An 11,486-nucleotide genomic window follows, 5' to 3' on the forward strand; every position below is an offset into this window, starting at 1 on the left:
TGAGTCTAATGAGCCAGGTTTGAGATGTGCTTCCATCACTTACTGCGTTGTTTCATCCTTTTGAACCTCAGTCTTCCCTTGGGTAAAATGGGAATAATGTCCATTTGGCAAGATTGTCTTAAGGGTTAGAAATGACACGAATCAAAAATAGAGCTTGGCACATTACAGGCAATCTATAATAATAATAATAATAATAATAATAATAATAAAATGGCTTCTTTCCTTGCTTGGAAAGTGAAAGAATTACCCCTAGAAAATGTTGATTAAGGGTGTAAAACTGGGGAAAGCCAATAGAGATGTTGTCAGGAAGAACTACTGACACCAATCACATGAAATGGGGCTTTTGCCCCCTAACAATGAATTTAAGCCCACCGTAAATCATTTCACAGGGATCACTTAGCTAGCCTCACACAGCATCAGCAGTTTCCCCCTTATAAACTTGCTCTGCATTTGGCATCAACAACACAAAGGTGAAAAGACCATCATCGATTTTCTGTCCCCAGAGCATCCCCAGTCTTTTTGTACCGTGACTTTTGCATCACCTTTTCTCATCAGCTTAATAACACTTGGAGAAACAATGTCTTCAGTCAGGGCATTTATTTTATTTTGTTGCTTTTGGGTTTTGTTTTTTTTTTTTTTTTCTCTTGTGTCTGGGGGTGGAAATACATTCGGAATAAAATACTTCAATATGAAACACATCGAATACTTGTTTGCTTCACATAACACAGCTGAGCAGTAATTATATGGATATTGTGATGAAGAACTACTTCCTACCCTATCAACATTCTTATTAAGAGTAATAATAAAGCAGCATGTCATGAAGCTGTGCTGTCACAGATTCTTGCTCTGGTGTATTTTTATCTTTTCCACCCTGGATTCCTTATACGCGGCATGCGGAGTGTAACGTTTCTGCTCTGCTAAAAGACGGTGTCAAATAAAATTAGTTGTCTCGACTCTGTGCCATAACAATGTCTATAGAAGTGTGTTATAGTCTTTACTTAATATATTAACTCTATTTGTGCATATGTGTCTTTAAAAGTCATAATGAAAGCTCTAATGCATTTTCGAATCCAGAAGCATATTCACTGAGGATAAAAAAAAAAAAAAACACTCCATTGTGAATGAAGTCTCCCTTAAATGGAAGGAGAATAAGGACATAATAGCCTTATTCAGAAGAGATATTACTTGAGGGGGGCCTGGGTGGCTCAGGTGGTTGAGCGTCCAACTTCGGCTCAGGTCATGATCTTGCAGTTCACAGGTTCGAGCCCCACATCAGGCTCTGTGCTGATGGCTCAGAGCCTGGAGGCTGCTTTGGGTTCTAGGTCTTCCTTCTCTCTGCCCCTCCCCTGCTTGTGCTCTGTCTCTCTCAAAAGTAGAAAACATTAAAAAGAAGAAGAAGAAGAAGAAGAAGAAGAAGAAGAAGAGATTTTACTTGAAAAAAAAAAGAAAATTTGCCATTGAGGAAAAAAACTTATTTCCTATACATAAATTAGGGCATCTTGGGATGAAGCATTTGATTTATATCCATATTTTGTTGTTTATGTGAGTCTCTGTGTGTGTAGGCTTATTGGGGATAACGTAACAGGTAATATTGCAGAACACGGACAAAGAGAAATGGACAAGACAGAAACCATCACTTTCATAGGGATAAAGTTTAAAAGCGCTCTTTCTCATAGGGCCAATGAATTACCAAATCAAAAGAGAAAGTCCTATATAAATGTCTAAAACGGATGCTGGCCTTAGACTCTGAATTCCTAATGTAGTTAGCGCTGAAGATACTTGAAGGAACCCAAGAGAGAAAAGCTCTCCTTTTCAGTTCAGCAAATAACTGAACCAGCAGGATAAACAGAGCTGCACAAGTGAACACACATAAGGCCAGCACATATACCCCTCCCGGCCTCAGGCAAAGAGCACCTAATGAAGAATATGATACGTGAGTGTGCCTCACTCCATCTTACCAACTCGCCTGGCTCTGCACTAGAGGCTCTCCACCCTGCCTTCATTTCCAGCTTGGGACGATGGTTCTCTGATTCTAGAAAAAGCAAGTCAATGTCCTGGACGGATTAGGCTTTGTTCTTAGAACTTCATCTCAGGCGTTTGCTTGTTCCTCAGCCAGGCCTCTAGCAGTGGTGACATCTGGCTTCCTGAGAATGCTGTATGATTATAAAGTAACTCAACTGACATGAAAGAGTTAAAACAACAAACGCAAACCTTAAGCCTTAGGGCAAGGCACCGAAGTAGACCCTCCACTCCCCCCCCCCTCCATTCTGCTAACTGGTCAAGCAAAAGTGACTCTAAAGAATACTTTAGAAGTATATGAAAGAATACTTCTAAGAGAAAATCTTTGAGACAACACTTAACATAAATAGGGAAATATTAGATGCTTATAATTCTGTGCAACAGTGGTGGTGTAAGTTGACATTCTGACATATTCCCTTGCATTTGAGGGAAATCACTTGGGGGACAATCAGTGATGCATTGAAAAGAACATAGGCTTTGAATTGAGGCTTCCTCTGGCTAGCTTTGTGATCTTGGCCAAATTATTTAATTTTTATAAGCTTCAATTGCCTATCTGTATAATGGCCAGTACAGAATGACACAGATTGCAAGGATCCAATAAGATTTTATGTGCAAAGCACCCAGCATACAGCATATACACATGATACGATGAATGTCCTCTCCTTTCCCTTGCCTACCCTGCAGTTGCTTTGTTCTATGAATTTGTTCAGTAACAATTAGCAACAAAATGTCAGCGGCAAAAGCAACAGAAGTATAATTTGTTGGGACTTTGGGCTAGGTGTGGTAGCATGATCATATGCATTCACGTGTCTGAAACCCCTTTAAAGTTACTGTAAAGGAATTTTCAAAGTGTAATCTCACAGATACTCAGGGAACAGGAAGGAGGGTGACAGTAGAGGGGGGATGTGCTGTCTCACACGGGAGAAGGAAAATAAACGGATGAGAAGTAACTGACTCAGGAGACCAAAGAAAGCTGACTCCCAAGTGCCATTAGAAAGGGGTAGCAATGAGAAGCAAGTTTGTTCAAGTAAAAGAAAACGAGAAAGACCTGGGATCCAGACGCTGGCTTTTTCTCTTAGAGAATGAGGATGAGAGGCAAGGTGAACATAGTAAGGTTCCCTGGGAATCTGAATATCTACACAAGAAGCAGTTAGACCCTCATATCCTGCTAATTCCCACCCCCAACCCTTGCCACCTGGTGAGGTGATACTCTTCCTTCACCCTGCCAAGAAAGCACAGGTTTATTCTCTGACATATACCATATGATTTCACTTACATGTGGCATCTAAAAACCAAAACAAATGAACAAACAAACAAAAAAAACCAGAATCAGACTTACATATACAGAGAAAAAACTGGTGGCTGCTAGAAGGGGGTGGAGGATGGGTAAAATAGGTGAAGGGGATTAAGAGGTATATACTTCCAGTTATAAAATAAATAAGCCAATGAACAAAAAGTACAGCATAGGGAATATAGTCAGTAATACTGCAATAATGTCATACAGTGATAGATGGTGACTACCTTTACTGTGGTGAGCACTTTGGAATGTATCTAATTGTCAAATCACTATCTGGTACACCTAAAAGTAATAGAATATAGTATGTCAACTGCCCTTCAATTAAAAATAAATACATAAGGTGCACATGGCTGAGTCAGATAGTACAGCACATGACTCTTAATCTTGGGGTCATGAGTTTGAGCCCCAGGTTGGGTGTAGACATTACTTAGAAAAATAAAAGATAAATAAATAAAAATAGTCTTTGGAGAAACGAAACCACAGAGTCACCAGATTCTGGATCTTCGACACAGTGGAGCAGGGAGGTCAGGTGCTAGAGTGAAAACAGAAAGACTAAGAGAAAGTAAACACATGTACAGTCAAACTTCAAGCTTCTTCCCTCTGCTTTGCCCCTAGCAAATGGGCAGCCGAGCCCAACAATGGAAGAGATGAGATTGCAGAATTCATCTCTGGAGAAACTGGTAGAAGAAAAAGAAGAAAAAAAGGATTTGAGATTCCAACATTTCAAGTTCCCATCAAAATGGCCAGGATTCCTCCAATTCATCCTACAATGAAGCTCACCAGGTGACAAATGCTGTTTTCACACACAAACTTTTCAAATAAGCTTTTCAGTGACTTGGCATTATGAATAAGTAGATTGCCAAACATTACTAGACATTCACGGGATGCTTCTGGCAAGAAAGATCCAAGCTCAGATAAAGAGATAAGGAAAATCTGTATGGAACAGAGGCAGTACAGGGAGTAGGAGACAACTTCCAAAATATCTGTAATTATATCCTTAGAGAATTTATTTTTATATAGCAATTCAGGAGGCATTAAAGAGTGAGTAACAGGGGCGTCTGGGTGGCTCAGTCGGCTGAGCGGCCGACTTCAGCTCAGGTCACAATCTCATAGTTCATGGGTTCGAGCCCTGCGTCGGGCTCTGTGCTGACAGCTCAGAGCCTGGAGCCTGTTTCAGGTTCTGTGTCTCCTTCTCTCTTTGACCCTCCCCCATTCATGCTCTGTCTCTCTCTGTCTCAAAAATAAATAAACGTTAAAAAAAATTAAAAAAAAAAAAAGAGTGAGTAACAGGGGCACCTTCATGGCTCAGTTGGTTAAATGTCCAACTCTTGGTTTTGGCTCAGGTCTTGATCTTGTGGTTCGTGAGTTTGAGCCCCATATCCAGCTCTGTGCTGTCAGTGCAGAGTCTGCTTGGAATTGTCTCTCTCTCCCCCTCTCTCTGGCCCTCCCCCACTTGCACTCTTTCTCTCTCAAAATAAATAAATAAACTTAAAAAAAGAGTAAGCAACAAAGGAAACACTGTTAGCAGGACAAGGCAGGATGAACAAAGGTAGGATACTAAAAACAAGTTGGGAAATAGCAACAAAAACACACAAGGGAAAAATCTGAGTCTGATAAAAGCTTTAAGTTGAAACAGAACTTTGAGTAGTGGAAAAGGAAATCATCCTAAAAATAAACCAGGAAGACAAAAGCACTGATGAATAGAAAAAAAAAAAAAAAGATAGAAAACCAAGAAGGATGTTATTAAAAAGTAATAAAAGAACATTTCTAATATTAGAAGGATGTGGATTTTCAGATTGAAATGGCTCATGAAATGTGTAGCATACTGTATAAAAGTCTGCATGTAAATGATTGTAAGAAAAAAATTCAGAAAAACTATCAACAGGATATATGAAAAGGATTAAAAAAACTGGATGACTCCAGTGTACCACAGCAAGGCTGAAAGCTACAATGCAATGGTGTTCATGTTCTAAGCCAAAAGAATTTTCAACTTAAAGTTGTATACCCAGCCAAGCTAGCCATCAGTGAGGGTAAGTAGAAAAAAGACATTTTTACATAACTAAGATCTCAAAAAATAAAAGCAACTCCTGTATGCTCTTTCCCAGAGAAGACACAAGTAAGAGAAAGACATAGGTTCCAGGAAGAAAAAAAGATGATGCAGAAAGAACCCAGATAAGAGGAAATTAGAAACTCAGGGTGGTCATGAAGATACTTCCATTGTGACCGAGGATAGCTTCTCCATACTAGAAGAAAGAAAGGGAGGGCTCCAATAGGACTGCTTCCATTTCAGAAAAGTGAATCTGAAAGAATATATGGTGGATGTTTTTAGTTGATAAAAAGTATGAAGTTAAACCCTTTCTGATAAAATGAAACTGAAAAAAAAAAAACAACTCTATAAGAAAACAAGGATCCTCCTTCTTGGAAAGGAAGGAAAATGTAATCATAATGTTGTAGTGTTCAGCTGTGAATAATATTTATATATTTATATTTAATGATATTTAGAACATTTATAACAAGACTCCAAATTGCAATTTAAATATATTAGGAGGATGGGAAAAGGTCCTTCTACATGCAGAGGGCATATATTGGGAAGTGGGCTAAATCTTTTATTATCTGTAATAGGAAGTCAATACAAAATGTCTAAAATTGATGATCAATAGAGGGTAGAATAATATCATATTATTAGAAATAAAATTAGAAATAACCAAGTGAGTTGAAATGATTTCATGGGTAGCAGGAAATGAGGGACTGGAAAGGATGAGGCAGGGCATTCTGTTGCTTTTCAATATAAACCATGTATATATCTTCCTCAGCTTGGATGGGGTTACCTCCCAATAAACCCACTCTATCCCATGTAACCACTGAATCTCAGAGCTTAGCCCAGGCAACCTTAAACATGACTGGAACACTTACATTAGCCTATAGTTGGGCAAAATAATCTCACACAAAACCTATTTTATAATAAAGTGTTGAATATCTCATGTAACTTATGGAATACTGAACTGAAAGTGAAAACGGCAGGGTTGATGGTGCAGAATGGCTGTGAGTGTATTGGTTGTTGACCTCTCAATCATGGGCTGTTGGGGAGCTGCAGCTCGCTGCCTAGAATCACAAGAGAGAATCATACCACATGAGTACAGTTTCTACTGAAGGTGTATCACTTTGCACCATCATAAAGTTGAAAAGTCCTAAATCTAACCATTGTAAATCGGGACCATGTGTAATACTCTGAATTTTAGAACTGTAGTAGAGGCCTCTGGTGGCCTGCCATCACAACTGCTCAACCCAAATCTAATATTGGCCATTTCCGGGAGTGCAGACATTACCGAGGCTAACAGGGTCTACCTCAAGCACAGACTTTCTGCCCCAGCACCTCTCAAGAGCTGTGGGGCCCATTGGAGCTAATGTGTAACAACAGCATCCTTCAAGTACCAGTGATGGGGAAAGACGACCCCCAGATCCTCCGTAACTGATGGCAGATACGAGTCAGTGCATAAATTTTCCAGCCTTCCAGACTTGAGGTGGACAATTCTAGAAGATATTCTTAATACTTTTCAGGAGGTCCTGTTGGAACTAACCTTTTAGTTACAGTCCTACTACCCACAGCAGGGACACCTATATCCCATCTTCCATACCTAATCTTTTCTCATTTCCAGCCACACTCTCCCTGCTGTCACTTCTGCTTCCTGCAATCACCTCCATGATAAGCTACCTACACCCAAGCTCTGATTGCAAGAGGATCTAAACAAAATAAAAAATGACATAAATAAGACTTCACATTATAAAAAAATGACAGATTAAAATATTAGAATGGTACATAGTTATGTCTTACATGTGCTTTAGGATAAATAAAACACCTGTAATGATATTATAGAAAATACAGATATTATAGAAAATATCAATTAACATATTTATATGGCTTGGAATTTCTAGCCACAGTCTTATACCTGGTTTCAAAATAGTTGTCTCAACTTAAAAACAGAAAGGAATTTGATAGGTTTTGGAAAATATTTTAGAGGGCTAAAAGATCTCTAATGATGACAAAATTACTGATGTTGAATATGCTGGTGAGAAGTTAAAATAAATAGTTTCGTAAAATGTTAGAGGAGGGGACTAACATATTTTATAATTGCTAATTAGCACATCATTTAACATGGTATGTGACTTACTTATGTAACTACATTAATAAGTTATATATACTATTATTTAATATATATTATATAAGAAATTATTTAATTCACCAAAAATATGCTTACTGAAGTCTATATATTTGAAGCAATTTAACTGAAGCTAATTCTTTACTTCGATACAGCATTTTCTATAGTTTATAAGCAACCTTGTCAGAGAGGACCATTATGGGATATAGAAATGAACTAACCAGACTGACAACACAGCAAGGCAGAAACAGGATGACAAAAGACATGGACCCTGAACCATCCTGGAGGTTAGTTGGCATATCAAGGAAGGGTGATTTACATCAGTATATGACCCCTAGATTATTACAGCAAATTACTTGAAGTTGTTCACTGATATCTATGGATGTGTGTTAGGTTTCATATACATATTATTGCTAAAACTCTTTCTTCCATCACCCTCAGAATACCCCTCGTGGCTTGCTTCTTACTTCTTTGTGTGCTATTGTGAAGTCTCCTTTCTTGGAGCCCCTTTCACAAACTGAATGGAGTTGTCCTTGTTTCCTTCCGCATGTCGCCTTGTGACGATCTCATCCCAATCTTTGGTTTCGATGGCTTTAGATCAATCAACAATTCTCAGCACTGGCTGTATTTTAGCAACATCCGTAGCCCCTTTAAAACCTGCTAATGCCTGGGCTCCACCCTCTCTAGATCAGAGATTCTGATTGGATTGTTCTGGGGTAAGTGCTGTGCTCTGAAAGCTCTCCAGGTGAGAATCAACAGCTGAATTGAGATCCATTCATCTAGATGCTGATGACTCATTAAACTTAATATCTACTCCTCTACCGAGCTTCATTACAACCCATTTTTCCAAATGCCATCGAGAGGCAGCATAGCGTGGTGATTAAGAATGTGGGGTTTTGGGGTGCCTGGGTGGCGCAGTCGGTTAAGCGTCCGACTTCAGCCAGGTCACGATCTCGCAGTCCGTGAGTTCGAGCCCTGCGTCAGGCTCTGGGCTGATGGCTCGGAGCCTGGAGCCTGTTTCCGATTCTGTGTCTCCCTCTCTCTCTGCCCCTCCCCCGTTCGTGCTCTGTCTCTCTCTGTCCCCAAAATAAATAAACGTTGAAAAAAAATAAAAAAAAAAAAAGAATGTGGGGTTTTACTCTGTTGTGGGATCCTTGCTTTGGTGCTTCACTTTGTGAACCCACACAAAATACTTATCTGTTTTAAGCCTCTCTTTTCTCATCTGTGAAATGGGGTGAACAATATCTACTCAGAGTAGTAAGGATTGAATAAAATGAATTTTGTAAAGCACTTACTTCAGTGTTTGGAACATAGAAAGTGCTTTAAAAATGGGAGTTATTTTTTCTTATGTATGGCCCTCAGTTTCTGTTTTTTTAGTATTTTCAAAATAAATTTGTAAAAAATGTTCACTACAAGATGACTTTTAATAATAAAAATATAAAAATATTGAGTGTTCAACAATGGGGAATTGGCCAAGTAAAATTAATGTATCCATGTGATAATGTACTATCTTATGAGGCTATTAAAATATTATGGTGTAGGAAAGCATTTATTTACTTTGCAAACATTTATTTTACTTTGTAAAACAAATAAAACATTTATTTTACTTTGTAAAATGCATGTAATATATTGTGATATGAAAAAGTGAGTTTTGGTCCATTTACATAAAACAAAAACAAATGAACAAGCAAAAATATCCACGTCTATGTGCATACATATTGCCACATAGGAAACATATTAATGATAGTAGTTAGGAGGTAGGAATGAGGTGAATTTTTTTCCTTTGCATTTCTTCTGTGGATTCCAAGTTTTCTGAATTAAGCACTTACTGCTTATTTGGAAAAAAAATGTTTTTTATAAAATAAAAAGCAGAATTGTTGTCACGTTCTTCTGCTAAAACTTTTTCTGTGTTCTTGAGTTTAGCTGGTTGAATCCCTATCCACTCCGTCCTATAAATTAAAAACCAGAGTTTCCCTCTGTATCTTCCCTGTCAGCTCACTCCCTACAGGCCATCACTTGTCTCTTTTCTGACCCCCTTTCTTTATTCCTGCCACCACCGCCTTACTTACATTAGGTCCTCATCACTTGCTGCCTGGTCAACTGGAAATTTCTCCAAGTGTATTTTTCTTTCCAGTCTTCACTCATTGCATTGTATCCTCTCTCTCACATTTATTTTTCTAAAAATCAAATCTGATTATAAATTCTGCTTCTAATAAACTTTTGCTGATTCCCACTGTCCCCTAAATAAAGCACAAACATCTTAGCATGTTACATTAGACTCTTCAGGAAATGGGTACAATTTCAGCATTATATAATGTACACCAATGACCCACTTGATACTCTGTTTATAGTGAGTCCTAAACTGTGTGATTCCTTGGAATAAGGCTCTGCCATTATTCATAATTTGGTACTTCTCTTTTGACCTGGCAACAGCTATTTTATCCTTCTGCACCAGCCTTTAATTTTGCTGCTTTAAAGAAGCATTCTTTCCTTGCCTCTATCTGTCATCTGCTTCCGAGTCATTACTGTTTCCAAGTTAGTCTCACCTTGTGTATTCTTACAACCTTATTTATATCAAAGTGTGAACAGATTTTGGTTTACAGTGTTCATATATTCTTTCAGTATTTGGGCATCTATATTTATATATTACGATAGGCACAGCATAAGATGGTGAGAATGAACATTGCGTAAGACAGACAAAGCCCATGTCATCATGGAACCTAAGTATTGGGGAGTTGAGGGATGGAGGGCACCAAATGACAGACTATGACATATGCCATTCTTTTGGTGTTCTGAGACCCAGTTTCCAATGTGTGCAGGAACTTCCCATACCAACAGTAAGCACTTATCTGGGCACCAGAGGGTTTCTTATGAGTCAACCCAATTTTGACCCTATCCACCCGGAGATAGCATCAGATTCCATAGTTTAAGAGGTAGGTTGTATAAGACTCCTCCCCCCCCCCCCCCCACACACACACACTTCAGATGCCAGGTGCAAATCCAGGCTGTTACCTGTGCTTCATAGGTTTATTATTAAAAAAAAAAAAAAAAAAAAAAGATAACTTAGGAACAGCCAGATGGGAAGAATTGCATAGGGCCAGGTATGCGGAAAGGGCATGGAACTTCCATGCCCTAAGTGTGCCATTCTTTTCAAATCTCTGTGTTCACCAAACCAGAAGCTCCCTGAACCCTGTCCTTTTGGGGTTTTATTGAGGCTTCATTACATAGGTATGATTGATTAAATCACTGGCCATGACAGTTGAACTCAGTCTTCAGGGCCTCTCCTCTCCCTGGAGGTTGGGGAGGAGGAACTGAAAATCCAGCCTTCCACTCAATCATTGGCCCCACTGGCAGCCAGTCCCGAACCTTAAAGGGCTTTCCAAAAGTCACCTCATTAACATACCAAGAAACACCTCTTTCTTCCTCTTATCACTGGAAGTTTCAAGTGTTTTAGGAGCTGTGAGACAGGAACCCTGGATGCAGACCAAATATGTATGACCATCTGAATGACCAAATATATATTTCTTATAAATAGCAATATTGCAGCCATCAAGCAAGTCAACAGAGTGAGGTAGTGGAGTGCAGGTATAAAGGGCTACCTTATAAAGGGTGTTCCTGGCAGTCCTCTCTGGTGAGGCAACTTTTTTTTTTTTTGAGAGAGAGAGAGAGAGAGAGAGAGAGAGAGAGTGCACACAAGAGGGGGGATAGGGATAAAGGGAGAGAGAGAAAGAATCTGAAGCAGGCTTCATGCCCAGTGAGGAACCTGACAATGGGCTTGATCCCACGACCATGAGATCATGACCTAAGCCGCTATCAAGAGTCAGACATTCAACCGAGCCACCCAGGCGCCCCGTGATGAGGCAACTTTTGAGTTGAAACATGAAAGATGAGAAGAAGCCAACTATTGAGGAGCTAGGGAAGAACAATCCAGGACGAACAAGTAGGCGGAAGGCAACCAGACCAGAAAGAGCATGCTGGGTTCTCAGAAAGTAGAATCAGTGTGGTAGCTGTTC

Source organism: Herpailurus yagouaroundi, unplaced genomic scaffold (assembly GCF_014898765.1).
Source record: "Herpailurus yagouaroundi ecotype Mexico unplaced genomic scaffold, PumYag 186, whole genome shotgun sequence".
Lineage (NCBI taxonomy): Eukaryota > Metazoa > Chordata > Mammalia > Carnivora > Felidae > Herpailurus > Herpailurus yagouaroundi.